This window comes from Grus americana, chromosome 9, assembly GCF_028858705.1.
Source record: "Grus americana isolate bGruAme1 chromosome 9, bGruAme1.mat, whole genome shotgun sequence".
In the NCBI taxonomy this organism is placed as follows: domain Eukaryota; kingdom Metazoa; phylum Chordata; class Aves; order Gruiformes; family Gruidae; genus Grus; species Grus americana.
Window position 1 is genome coordinate 13,990,172 of NC_072860.1, and position 15,300 is coordinate 14,005,471.

General features: G+C 39.9%; 1 long non-coding RNA gene across 1 annotated transcript in view; it reads right to left on the bottom strand.

Moving 5' to 3' along the window:
• Window positions 1–15,300, bottom strand: part of LOC129210298 (uncharacterized) — a 37,732-nt gene extending 22,432 nt beyond the window's left edge. The window contains exons 1-3 of the long non-coding RNA XR_008578368.1: window positions 15,154–15,300; window positions 13,726–13,810; window positions 2,454–2,674 (exon numbers count right to left, since the gene is read on the bottom strand). This is a non-coding gene — a long non-coding RNA (uncharacterized LOC129210298). The remainder of the gene's footprint in view (window positions 1–2,453; window positions 2,675–13,725; window positions 13,811–15,153) is intronic.

The following is a 15,300-nucleotide window of genomic DNA, read 5'->3' on the forward strand; positions in this document are numbered from 1 at the left end:
GGAAAGCACGAGCTATTCGCTGAGTGTCTGCCTGATACTAACCACCGCCCTGAAACGGTGGTGTTATTAATCTGAGCTACACTGGATTTTAAAGATATGCAGTTTGGTTTCAGTTATTTGATTCCTGCTGAGCAATCTCAAGAAGAATAACCTCGTTTTTTGAGGCTCGGTTCCCCTCACTGCTGACCCTCGCGGGAGTTTTGCTGTTGACTTCACAGAGAGCAGAAGCAGGCCCAGAAAATGGGTAATTGCCCAAAGTCATCCGAGCTCTATCACTGCATTTTGAATTCAGGACACCGCTTCAATACAGCGACTTCTTGTTCTCATCTGAAATGTCTGGATGGCATACAAATATAGATAAAAGTAGATGACTAATTATCACATCTATTCTCAAGGCATGCATGGAGGGAGGCAGCAAAGAGGAGGGGAAGTTTGTGGGTTACTCCCACACATAAATCCTCTATGTGTCAATGGGTGAATAGACACTAATCTATTGTGCAAAGCCGTTTTATAACAACAATAAGCCGAAACAGAGAAGAAACTATATTAGAAAGGCAAATATCAAAATACATCACTACTAAAATGCCTGCAGGTAATCAAGTAATTCAGTCCCATAGTACACCCAGAAACAGAAGTCAAGTGTTTTGTACTCAAACCTTAATAACGGCATATGTGGAAAAAAAAAAAAAATCCCATTGAAATAAATAGACCTTTTCATTTCGGAGACAGTGAAAAAGAGACGAACTTTCTTTGTCTTGCCACTTTAGAGCCCCTTGATAGCATTTTCCTTTTTTATTGTCTTTTAGATATAGATGCCCCTCTGCTTAAGTATCACCAAAGCTACTAGTAACAAATACCTAAATATATAACAGATGCATAAGTGCATCTTGGGATAAATACATTATGGACAATTAACTGTCATCATACCCCTCAATTACATTTTCACCCGCTCCTGTAGTGTACACCTGTGGCTTGTTAGTAATGCAATAAGTGTTGTAAAGCAACTCTAAGGTTCAAAGGTAGCTCTGCAAAAATCTGTTTTCTTCTTTTCTTAAATGTGCATGACATAAATGTGAAACCAGAGAAACAAACACAAGAAAAAAAAGAACACTACCTTTTCTTTTACCAGCTGACACTGTTGATCAAATGAAAATTTTTCATTTTCCTGTTACATCACATAAGAAAGACCATTTGCATGAAATATTTGGCCTCATTCTGAATTCACTAATGTATAAATTTACCGAGAAAAGCAGCAACCAAAACTCACTTTAGCACACTTTGTAACATTATTTTAAATGCCACATTTCTCATCTGTGTGGGGATAATATAATAATCACAAACACTGTTTGAGAAAATTTTGTAGTAGATAGAATTTTTTAGTCAAAAGAACTTGTTAGAAGCACAACTAGAACTTATGCATTTCTAGGCTACAGTATAATTAAGTCCGCAGCTTTGCAAAATGGATATTTGTGTAAGTTAAAGTAGCTATTGGATATCCTTACTATAATCACACTTAAATCCATAATAGTTCCTGGAAGGATTATTTGTTATTAAATATGTGAGTGGCATAATTCAGTAAGCTCTGTATATGACATTGATGGAGTGCCTGTAAAGAAAAATATTAAACAAAAATATACTGTACAAATGGTCTTATAATTGTAGCTAGAGGCAAATCCAGCACAGAAATACCCCTCTCCGTTAATATCCCAATGGCATTAACACATTTGTGTTACTACCGTGTTTGTTTATGTATTAGTCTTATATTGTCAACATTAAGATTTTTTTATCCCTATGCTGCATTTTTCCAACCTTAGTTACTACCTCCTCCTGTTAATACCTCTGGACTACTGCACTGTTCAGGGACGCAAACACCCACCATCAGAGGCTTTCCCGAGCTTCAGGACAGAACAATGGGGTGGTCTTTGCAAAGGTGACATTGACTGCTCCACTGACTCCCACGGATCTCTTCACCAACGTACAAGGAACCCCCCCACAATCTCACATGCTGGAGCCCAGACGACGCACTGCACCATGAGGCTGGCTGAAGCACCCGGGCTGGGTCAGGCTGGGGTACCCGTCCCCGCCTGCTCTCCACGTTGCAGACTCCACCTCGCACCCGCTGCTGCCGTCCCTTCTGGATGGTGCATCCAGCAAGTCCTGTACCCAGCCATGGTCCACTGAGCAAAGCTATTCTCACAGAATTACCTCATCGCCAGGGGAAGGAAATACCGTAACTCGTTCTGGTTGAAGACTTTCTACGTAGACAGGACATAACTGGTCATACCTCTGGTACTGATCCAAGACAAGCCAGGCTATCAGGACTTGCCAGCTACTGTTACTGCTTTGCGTCTGACCTTGGTACTCATGGGTGTAATCAGCTGAGTAAAGCTAATCTCACTCCTAGAGTGAGATTTCTTGTTGGCTCAGAGACACTGAGATATTTACCTACTCACCAATAAATTTCAGCAGAGGTTCTTAATTTTTTTCTCTTTTTCCTTTTGCCAAAAGAAAGCCTTCTTTTAAAGTCTTCACATAGCTTTTCTCAGATCATTTATGTATGTAAAAGTCAACAACTCCATCTGTATAATGAGCAGTGGTGCCAGCTGACACTTCCACAGCCTTTGGCAGCTTCCTTTAGTTGTGGTGTTTGTTCTTTGCTTGTCTTTTAAATTGTCTGTGAAGCAAAAGTCGAAGGACAGGACAGTGAGGGATTCACAGATGACATTCTAGAGCTGCATTTTGCTCTGTGTCCCGAGTGACTTACCTGAGAGACACTGAGAGGCTGGAAGCTGGCCTGCACAATTACTGAAAAATATTACGGGCATTTATTTATAGGTGAGAATCACATATGTGTGGTTTGACCAACTCAGGGATTGTCAAACGAAAACACTTCAAGGTGTTCAAGCAGTCCTGTAAAGAACCGGGTTAGATGACTAAATGATAACAGCGACTGGCCAGTCAGCATAAGCTGTGATGAGTTATATCATCTTACTTTACTAAATACATGGTCTCCAAAGAGTTTAATCACAGCTGGATGACACAAAGCCAAATACAAATTGCCTTGCTTAGCAATGACTGTCAGCTAACTTGCCTTTTTGCAACCACGTATGAACAAAATATCATAAAGCAGACCCTAAGTGGGTAGAAGACAGAGGAGGAGAAAGACCTAAACACAAATATTTGAAAACTGTTAGCACTAGCTATGGGGAAAATACTTAGCAGAAACAGGAAAGGAAATAATTGTTAAATTCAGGAAAACCCTTCTGATACGTGCTGTATGCAAATCATCTGATGTTTGGATGCCTCATGGCATGTGTGAAAAACCTAGAGAGGACCAAAGAGCAGAAAAATGCATTACAAGGAATAATCCTGCAGGAACTGGACTGTATGACCTAATAGGACACTCATTTCCAGCAATTTTTCCTTGAAAGTGTTTTACCACTATTGCTAAAAAGCTGGCTCCATTTAAAAAAAAAAAAAAAAAGTTTGTCTTTCCTGCCTGAGCTCTTTTTTTAATTATTATTACTAGAAAATTTATCAAAAATAATCTAATAAAAAAAAAAAAAGCTTTGCCTTCAGACATTGCACTGCATTATCCGAATTGCAATGCTTTAGGATTCTAACTTCTTTAACGATGACAGGAAACACCCTAATGTCTATTGTCTAAGCACTTCTATTGACTAGCCAGGGCAAAATTAGTATCAGTAGCATTTACATTGTTCTATAAATGGCCTGAGCAAAATCTCATAACAAATCCACGGTGTAGTCGGAACTCATCTGTTGTTTGCACTTCCTACTTTGCAGATGAGACAGTCTCAAAAGACAGGGTAGGCTGAAGACTGGTTGGACAACTCTATAAGTGAAGTCTCAAGACTCTTGTCATTCTAGCTGTCTAAATTACTTAAACAGGACTCAGAGGGATTTAAAGGGGAGAAACGACATGACAAACAATTATATTCTAACACACTATTTATAACAATGCCCTTTCAGATTATTGTTCCACTCAGACTGACACATTACTGTAATCCCAGGGATGAATCAAGGGACTTAGAGTTAGATCGCGCACAGCTTGTAGGCATAAAAAAAATACGAATAAAGAACTGACATTCAGGAAATATAGAGCGACTCAAGGATAAATTCTGCTGGGATGAGCTTAATTTATCAATGTCAATAACAACGGTGAACACATCGCAAGAATACATGCATATTAATTGAAAATAACTCAGATTAAATCACTGCAGTTTGACATTTTGAGATAGGCACTTTATCTTTTCAAGAAAGAGAGCACTATAAAATCTTTAATCTGAAAACACATCTTAATTGCATGTTATCACCTCCTAATTGCTTCTATATTATATTAAACATTTTGCTAATTACTAGCCTGATCATGGTGTAAATAGCTTGAGGCTAGAGCTCATAACCAGCTGAAGACAACTGGGCACAATGAGGGCCACAAAGAAGTTTATCACTTCGGTGTATTATCCGGGACTTCCATCATTATCAGTGTCTATCACTCTTTATCTCTGCTTCCCTTGTGAGATAAAGAAGAGAGGCAATAATGTAGATCAGAGGTTGAGTTGCATTTCAGTTAATCCATCTATTTCTAGCTCTAGATTTCTAATATTCCCTGGGGACAAAAGTTGTCTGCCTACTGCTGTCACTAATCTACTGCTTGAAGACTGAGGCCAGAATGCTATTTGCTCTACCACAAGGCTGGGTAATGGAGGTGCTCCTGGACAGCTGGAGGTGCACGCTGCATCCGAAACCAAAGGACATGGACGAAATGCGTTGCTGTGAGCAACCTACGCACACTTAGCTTCAGACCCCGAGTAATACACAGATGATGCACAGGGAGCGTCTGAGGCAGGAGCTTGTGAATTCATCAGGAAAGAAAATTATTTATGTCTAGGCAATAAAAATGCTGATAACAAAACTGCCAGGTGACCCAGCAACGCAGGCAGTCGTTCGGGCAGCAACTAATAATTTAGGTACAATAATCATTTAGACAATTACTGTTACCTGAAATAAGCCAACCAAAACAGAATTTTTAGGGTTTTTTGAAAGAAAAACAATTTTACCCAACATCACATTCAGGAATTAAGTGACTTTGTGGGTTCCAAACTGCACGGCAAAACACAACTTCATAAAACATGACTTGCATTTCCCTTAAGTAGGAGCAAATCAGGACACAAGGTAAAACGGCTTTTCTCACTGTCCCCTCGGCAGAATATAAGTTTAAGCAGTGCGAGGAGGAGGAGGTGATCTGTGGTCTATGAATTTTGCTCTCTGTGTTTAAAATTACACTTTGACTACAGTCACTTTGTCAGGGCTCGCTGTAAGTTGCCAGAGGTCCAAGTTTGTCTCTGTTAATAAAAGCTTACTTTTTTATCTGTCTTTGCACTGTGGCAGCAGCAAAGGATCTACGCCTGGAGCTTCATTTGCCTCACGACTTTTACTAAGTAGAAAGTTTACAAGTTGGGCAGAAAGAAAACAGACTGCAAATGAGGGAATATGAAATGTAGATGAATTTAGGCCAGGGTCATGAGATGCAAAAGCAAAAACATTCTCAGCTCCAAACTGTTTTTCTATCAGAAGACCAATTGTACCAAATTAATTAATCAGAAAATAATGCTCAAATCTGAAGAAACCTTCTACCCTCCCCACAGGGACAGAGTCCTCAGTGATGGGATAAGGGACCCTTTCGCCAGCAAGACAAGGGGTACTGCCCCTGCTTTGCCCTTCCCCTTCCAGATCCCCCCCTCTCACACCTCCTGGACTCAGCTACAGGTCGGTTTTTTCCACTCTAAGGGCTATATCACTCTCTCTTTACCTAAAATTCTGTTTTTCAGGGGCATCATAAAATGAGTTAGAGAAGTGCCATTAAATAAGAAGTGCTAGCACCAGCCCTTTGCACTATCCGTGTCCCACTCGTGCTTGCTGCCGTACATGCTGCCCACCTTGCGGGATCCGTGTCTCTCCTCCCCCATGGCTGCTGCAACTCTCTTGGCCATCCCGTCTCTGTACCCCTCTCCTGCGACAGCGCGATCCCTTCGGTGACATGAACTTCAGCGTGACGTTGACAGGGATGTGGGGCTGTGAAAGACTTTGTGTCAAAGCTTCAGAGACTGGGCTCCTTGTCAAAATTTCTCTGCTGCGAGCATGCGGAGGAATGAAATACAGCACAGCTAACCTGAAGGAAGCAATGATGCACAGCTGGTTTATTGCCTGGTCCAGGTAAGACATTTTTAGGGAATATATTGTGTCTTTTAATAAGCCCACGGCAGAAGGCCCTGGATTTATCTCAGCTGCCAGAATCCCCTCACTCTTTCAGGTTCTTATTATCTTTATTTCCTTCTCTCTTTGTTTCTAGGCGGTGTCTGTTTAAAGCGTCTCAGCCCCTTTATTCAGCTCCTAAGCAGTCTCTACAGGTGTGTCTGTTCTCCCCAAGAATTCCTTAATTTGCTGTCTCTGCTTCCGGCTATGGGAAAGTCGTGCTGTATTCTCGCCTTCCTTTGTATCCAAAGCGGGGAGAGGGGGACATTTCCCGGTGGAATAAATATTCTGCCGTGACAGGTTGGTGCAAGGATGGGCCCCCTCTGTGGTGGTAAGTGATTTCAAGAATACCTTGTATTTAAACACAGGGGTGAACACAGCTTAAAGGAAAGCCTGTACCACACAACGCGCAACTCTTCCACGGGCTCATTTCTGTGGTTGTATTTTAAGCCCATGCTACAGATGAGTTTTATGATATTTGCTTGTTTGTGTTTTCTCCTCTGTATTCACATATATTATCTCCACAGCCACTAATTCTTGATATAAATGATGCTAAGCAGTAAAGTATGGTCCATTAACTTGATTTTTAAAAGTATCTAAAATTTACGCAGTGATTTAAATAATAATATAAATTATATTAAGTATGTGCAGCAGCAGAGGGTACGGCCTCCTAAACAGAATGAATTTCTCCTTGGAGAGCACTGATTAGTTCATTTTTCCTAATGAATCTTTCGTTATAGTCAGAAGTTCCTTTTTTTCCCCCTCACTGTCTCACTTATGAAGCATGCATATGTATATATGTATGTTCCATTTATATATTTGATAGCTGGATTAAGTAATATCCTACTTCACCTCCAGAAAGGGCACAGCACTTCTCAAGGAGGCAGCTGCATTTCTTAGGTGGGGGAAACTGAGGCCAAGGCAGCCATCCATGGGTCCTCGACCCGCTCAATCTACGGGCCAGCCACCTCCAAGCAGGTAAATCCATTGCCAAACTACAGTCTGTAGAAAAGAGGAAGAATAGTGCTGCTTCTCTCAGCGAAATTTAATGTTGAGGCCAATTAGAAGGTGTTACCCATGAAGACGGATGCAGCTATTATTGCTCCTGCTCTGTCAAAAAAGCAGAGCAGATGGCTTTGCACTGCCTTCTCCAGCGTCTAGCAACGCCCCTCTGCTTCGGCTCTCCCCTCGCCCTGCGTATTCACACCGTCCTTCCCCAGGGCAGGGTGAAGGAGAGAGAAGTCCCCCCGTTCCCTCACACGTGCTTTACGTGCTCCTAGAAGACAGGCTGCCATCTGGCCTAACGAGCTTTGAGACAAACTGCCTTTAAGGTAACTTCCTTTACCTGCAGCGACGCTCCTTTGGTGGTCGTTTACCAGCACCTTGGTCATTTAGGCTGTGGTTTAAGATGCATCACGGCTGTTGGTTTTTTCCCCTAGAAATATCAATGTAGGTAGTGCTTTCCAATAAGTGGACATTAATTCATGCTAAATTACAGTGGGATTCCCAAGAAATTACATATTACATCCACATGAATACTGAAAGAAATCATTATGATTAATGGTATAATTTATATGTGCATGTTGATGAAAGAATCATAATCTAGAGTAAATTAGTAGAGATTTATGTACTAATAATTTTGTTGTGCTCTAAGGTCCAGACGAAAACCAACTAAGTGATGTTGTATTGACAGCCAGTTCATATTAGCATATCTTAAAGGGATAGTATAACAGTATCACATAAACAATTTCCAATGCGTATTAACTCCATTTCAATTTTATTTTTTTTCTCCAGAATCTTTATTTATAGCATTGCTAGGAATACGGTTTCATCCCTTTCATCTTCATACGTGTGCCAAAGAGTCAACGTGCACGAGATGAATGAAAATATTTAAATATAAAATAACTGACTTTTAAGAGAGGAAAGTAAATGAACTGACCTGCTCCGTCCATGTGCTTCTGAGCGCGTGAAGGCCATGAGGCTGCATGCGGGGAAGAGGAATTTCACGCCTTTCAAGACAGCTGGTGCAGCTCTCCCCAAAGCCCACGGTGCCCCAGGTCACCGCCCGGGACAGCGGCGACAGCACCCTATGCACACCCTGGCCGCCCACCACGCTGCAGACTGCCGCACCGCACCCGAGTCCCTCGCTGGCTATCGGAAACCCGCAGCGCAATCCCTGTTATCCTAAACGCGGTCCTGATTGCTTAGTGCAGATAACACAGCCGTGGCGTTTGGGGAGCACAGAGGCCATGAACTGAACTCTTGTTTGATTTTCCATATAGGAAGACACCAACAGAAGCACCTTTCTCATTGGCAATACTTTTTGAAGTGCTCGTTGCTTAAGCTGAAACACAATTGAGGTGGAGGGTAGCGCGGGCCTTTTCAAAACTCAGTCTGTGCTGCAGAGACCGTGTACCAGTGTCACACGGTCACCTTGTGGGGTTTGAAACGCCGGCTGATGGTAAACATGTGAAGTGCATTACTTAATATTCCAAAGAGATGGTTGTGAATCGTTTTACATTAATCACTAAAGCAAATGTTTATAAAATGCATCCCTGTGTATAATCACTAACTGATCTTACCTCTGAAATTCTGATGGGAAATAGAAAGTGGAAGGTATGTTAAATCATCTCTTCCAATTTATTTTTAAAACCAGGAATAAATTGGTGACCTAGCAAAATTTGCAATATTTTTTTCATAGAGCGCTCTTAGTACATCATCCTTTTGAAATATTTTTTAAAGAAATGGTATAATCTGGTCAAAATGGTCTTATGTTTTTGTAATAAGCTACTTTATCAATCTATAGCAACTCAGACAGGACTCCTCCCCAAGGAGTTTAGAGCCTAAACTGTTTGCAATTTCCATGAAGAAAACATCCCTTGAGCTATGTGTCCGAGACTGTAGTGATGTGAGCCAACAGCAGCACTACTACCGTACATTAGTAATTTAAACAAGATCCAGAATGTTTTCCCCTGTATCTTCCCTTTTAAGTTAGATATTTTAACTTTTTCTTGCTGGGGGCATACTTTCTTTGTAGCACAAAACTGAATATTAGAGGCAGTGTTTTAAATGTTATACAAGCTTGGATATATTTGCTCATAACACAGCCTGTTGGAGGATTAACTCTCTTCTACAGGGAACCTAACGTCAATTTGCAAAGGAGAAATTACTAACAACAACATTTCTAATGACAACCAGCCTGTGTCTACGCATTTTACCTAGCTACTACTTATGGAACCTGTAGCCACCACTATACATTTTGCAGAATACCTAACTAATTTTCAAAATCCTCGCTTAAACCTTAATTCAAGGGAAAGACCTCTTGATCTTACAAAAGGCATTACTGCCGGAGATTAAACTGCTTGATGCTACGTATTGTTCTAGCTGTAGTCAAGAGGGAATATTAATTGAGATGTTCCATGGATTACAGTGTGTATTCCATAGTGGTTCACATGTTTCCTGGTGGTCTTTCCAACAGGAATAGCACAAATGAGGGGAATAAGACGGATCATTTTGAACCTTAGTTGTTAAGCCATTGTTCTGTTGTGCACAAAAGGTAATGCTTGGTTGATTTGCTTTATTTCTGAGCTGTTCTGATTTTTTCCCTGTGCACCTAATCTCTGCCACTTCCTCTGTGAGTCATCAGCAGCTGGACCCAGTGAAACCACAGGAACTAGCTCCTGGTAAAGAGCTCTAATGGTGCTATTACTCAAGTTCAATTCTCTTTAAGCCTAGTAAAGAAGCATCATGAGTCATATGGTACAGACAAGAGTTCTTTTGCATTTGCTTCTTTAGGAAAATCAAAACCCATGCTTTGCTTTTTCAGAGTGATTACAATGGGTGTCTCCCCACCCCTACCTATCTCGCTCTGACTGTCCTTTGCAGCAAGGATGAAATGTTATTTTCCTTTCAATTCCTCATTACATTTTCTTGTACTTACCAGCCGTACTGCCTATAATTTAAAGCAAGTTCTTAAAAATAAAAAAAAAAACCCAAAACCCAAACCAAAAATTCATAACCATTTAGCTCTCCTTTCTGCTCATTTTCATTGCACAGAAGCGCAATGCGATTCACACCTCTGATTCAGCTGATTTGATTAGTTGTTGCTGCCATACACCTGCTGCTGTCACGGCAGTAGTCTGTATTTGTGGCATACATTCCTGCTGTCTGACGGAACAGGTGGATATTGTATAGTAGATTGAAAAGAATGGTTTGAATGGTAATTGTTCTGCATCCCTGCTTACACAAACCCAGCGAAAGTTGGGTCTATAAAATGAGTCTCATGATTTGCCTTCAGTAACTAGGATGGGCAGGCACCTTATTTTAAGCTAAAGCCAAATTTTTAACTGCAGAAGAGAATAAGCTTCTCAGATGAACTTTGCAGTAAGATGGTTGGAAATTTTTCATAACCTCTGTTAATTTCTGATTCTCAGGCATTTCTATACAAGACAATTTGAAGACTTCGTGGAGCTCTGGGGGTTCTCTTTGACTCTTGGTAGGAGTTCCTTTCCTCTCCTTCAATTAAAACAAGTCATTCTTAACATTTAAAAATGGTCCTTATTAAAAGAATGTCTCGTAGTTATTATCCTCTCAGACTAGCGTTTTGTCTTCTGATGAAGTCTTGCATGCTGGTTGTAGGAGCTTTCCTGAATTGTAATGCAGTGCTGCTCAGGGACTGATAGTCTGTGTCAGTCTGTAACACTGGGCAGCAGAAAAAGAAACGGACTTTATTGTTCAGCTTATTGAACGGAGTGAACTATATGGCAGTTGACAAAGATCCTCTTGCAAAATGGAGGGGTACCTCTGACCACAGAGGTCTTTGAATTATCTTTAAAAACATGAAACAAGGAGACCCTGAAATCCCACATACTTCCCGAGTCAAAAATATTGCAGTGAAAAATTGAGGGACAGCACGAGTAGCATTTAACTAGTAGGAAGAACTGAAGAAACCAAATACAGAAAATACGAAAGCTCCTAAAGAGAGGTGAAATGAAACTGTGTCTCTAAGTCAGGCCCTTTATTTATCAGCAAGGTTGTATTTAAATGGATTAAGAGCTCCAATACAGGCATTCCCAAGTTGCAGTCCACATACCACAAATGCTACGAAAGTGTTTGCACCACGACATGTGAGCAGAGCTGCAGGCTGAGGCTGCTGTCACCACTGCCGCTGATGGCAGTACTTGGCGAGAAAAAGTTTGGAAATCATAGGCCTAAGAGATGAACAGTTTTCCCTTTCACGCAAGATATTAATTTTTATGCAAGTAGTGCATCTCAGCTAAAGCACACACATTATTCCTCCAGTTTGAACAAATCCAAACGTTTTGATGTTGTCATACGATAAATGCAATCTAAATACCAACTTACCAGCAGTGCCAAGATTTAGAATTGATTACTTCTGCCTAAACAAAGATAGTGCTATTTCTCTTGATGTATTTCTCCAGCCAGCTATTAAATTAGTGGCAGATTGTAAATCACGGTTCTATAGGAGAAAAAGCCCAACAAATAGTTGAAGCCAATATTGTGAACATTTTTAATGTGCACTTTTTCAAATATGCACATCTCAGTTGCTGTGTTATGGAAGAATCTGTTTTTCTAAAAGCAGGGAAAAAAGCATAAGCAGATACAATTTTAGGCAGACTGAGATTTTACATTTTGGAAGTATCCACAAAGTTTTATGGCATCTATTTCAAATTAATATTTCATTAAAATACTTTCATGTGCAATCTTTAGAATGATTAATTTGGTACTTTTGTTCAGGTTTTACCTTATCTATACAGCTCACATTAGTGTTTTAAAATTGTGCTGCTGCTGATTTTCCAACTTTAAGGTACATAAGAAGATAGAATGGAACCAAACAGCTTTCAGTTTTCACCCAGTCCTAACAGATGTATTTGTTTTATAGTAGAAGCTGGTTTCATATTCTTAAAAATGTTGTAAACAATTTGTGGCTGCTTGATTTTTTGATGCCATCATAAATATTCATGATAATTTTCCAAGATCTACAAATATAAGGTGACCTTAGATAAAAAAATCAGACTTGGGTGGTGTAGAGTGTTAAGTCATTGCTTTTTCACCTTTCTAAGAATTACAGAGACAGCTGCAAAGTCTGTGCTCAACATCACATGCAGGGCTTCTGGCAAATGTTTTTCCATGTATTTTAAACAGAACCAATGAAAAGACGCTGCACTAAAGCTGTGCTAGCAGAGAGTCTGATAACACAGTTTGGCACAAATGTAGCGGCCCTGCAAGAAGTCACTGGGTGTATAATCAATAGCTCTGAACTCGACTTTTAATCACCTTGGTACACATTTGTCAGCATGCACCAGCACAGTTTTCTGGCCGTAAGAATGGAGAGGAAAGGGAATGACAGCTGGAAAAGGATGGAAGAATAAAAAGCAAAAATAAAAAAAGAGCAAAGCCGGCAAAGCTAACTATTCTGTTTGCACACCTATTAATTGTTCAGCAAATAAACCTGACAGTAAAGCATACAAAAGATATGTTATGTTATGTGATATTTTATTACATGCTAGGATACTCTTTTATCATAACTGTATGCAACAAACAGGCACATTTTGCTCACCCTTCAGCAAAGTTCTGTCTTTTCTTTTTCCCTCTGAGATTTTCTCCTTCAGTATTTCCACACACTATCTATAACAGGTATGTTTGTGTTTCAGGTGATTTTTTTGTTTTTAAGACTAACAATAGAGTGTAAGTGGAGCCAGTAATTGCACCAGTACCACAAGCCAGTCAGATAAGCTGGGGATGGGAAGGTAGGGGGTCCTGACTAATATGAGAAGATGTAAGAAAAGACTTGAGAAGGTGAAGTAATTCCACTCAGGAAGATGCAGGACTTTGAGGGGGTTGATCTTCAGTGGCATAAATTGCTTAAAGTGATGCTGAATTACAGCAGCTTGCCTTAAACATTTGGGTCATCTGATATGTAATTTAAGCATGGCCTGTGTGACCCAGATTTCTAATGATACAGCTCAGCAAATAATGACTGAAATGACACATTAGTGACAAAACCCAGGATTTGTCCCAAAATTCATAGAACACATTTTCTACTAAAGCACTACATCCAGAACACACCTTTTTCCTGGGGTATTCACAAGGTTTAAATAAATTACAGGTAATATTTTCATAAGTACACATATAATTTAGAAATTCATACCCCATTTTTTAAATTGAAGAAAAATGTTTAAAGTGATTTCAAAGGGATTGAGGTGATGAAATGCTATAAAAAAAATCCTACTAGGCTCCTCTTACATTCAGTATCTGACCATAAACGCTTAGATGTCCCTTTGAAGGTCAGTGAGATCTAATATACTAAGCATCCAAGCTGCTTTCAGAACTGTGAATTAGACCCCCAAATAACATAAGTGTGTTTGAAAATGAGATCTAGCAAAATCCTGTAGACATGTTGGTTTTAGTAAGGATATCTGAAAGACTTACCTGTAAGTTTTAACAGCGTCTGGAGTCCTTGAGAAAACCCCATATTCTTCATGTATCAACAACAGAATGTAAACTGAGTACAGTCCTGTAAACAGAAAGAGCAATTATAAGTTAATCTGTGTTTTAATGTATATTTCCAAATTACCATGCAGCCTGAAATAAAAGGTAAGAAAAATCCAAATAAGTTGTCCATGGGCAATAATTTGGCCGTGGGCAGGGACACCCTCCACTAGACCAAAGCCCCATCCAACCTGGGCTTGAACACTTCCAGGGATGGGGCATTCACAGCCTCTCTGGGCAACCTGTTCCAGTGCCTCACCATCCTCACAGTAAAGAATTTCTTCCTAATATCTAATGTAAATGTCCCCTCCTTCATCTTAAACCCATTACCCCTTGTCCTATCACTACTATTCATAGGATACAATACTCCGAGATGAAAAGTCTAAATTTCCTTTTTCTCTCCCTGCCTTTAATACAGTTTGCCTTATGCCTGTAAAGTCTGCAGAACTACTGCAGTAAATTAAGGAAACAAATCTGACAACTAGGTATGCATTTTCCAAGTCAATTTTTTAACTGTGGATGTGGGAATTCTTCATGACAGTGAACACTATCTAGACGACAAAATGATCTAAACAAAGTATTTGTTATTGGTATGAAAGTAAGGGAATACCTCTGCCTGATTTTCCATGAAAATATTAGTCAGGTCAGCCTTCTGTAGTGCTGAGGATGCTCTAAGATGGATGAATACATTATTTGCTAATGCTTTCTTTACCAAATGTAGGCAACATGAAACACTTGGGTAGGTTTGCAGTTAATATGCAACCATGCCTGCGTACCTTTATGACTTTTTCCCTTAAAGCGCCTAAACCATACTTTTATGAAAGCTACATTTGGAAATGGACAAACTGCGCACAGATCAATTTTATTTTAAAATTAAAAAAAACCCCAAACCCAACCCATTTTCAAGCCCGATTCTCAGCAAGTAACATCCTTTTTACATTTCACAGACATGACATGTTATCAGGAAACGGTGCTACTCTTGGTTACGTTGGCATGTCATGTTACAGTACATTAGAAAACACAATGTGCTGACATAACCATGCATGACCATTATCCAAATGACACGTTAAATCCTGGCAGTTCAGAAAGAGGCACATTTGGTTCTCAGTACACATATTCTGCATATATTGTAATCTACACATGCAAAGTGTACAAGATTGGAAAAAACACAAAGGAAATAGTGCAGTCATGAAGTCAAATCATGCTTTATTCAGCATTCATCCAAATTCACATCTCAGTCTCCCCTTATATTGCACATGCAGAGTATTCAGCACAGTCCCTGATTGATCATTTATGCAAAACAAACCTCAAACAAATACAAATAATTATCTTTGAACACTAGAAGAAAACAGAATCACTTTTTATTACCTCCATAGCTGTTACAGTTGATCTTTGTATCTTATTCTTTCTCGACTTTTGGTGTGCGTTAACATCTGGGACTCATCACGCTGTCCGGCACTTCAACAAAGATGATGTCACTGGTGCCAAATACTTTGACAAACATGGCTACTGCAC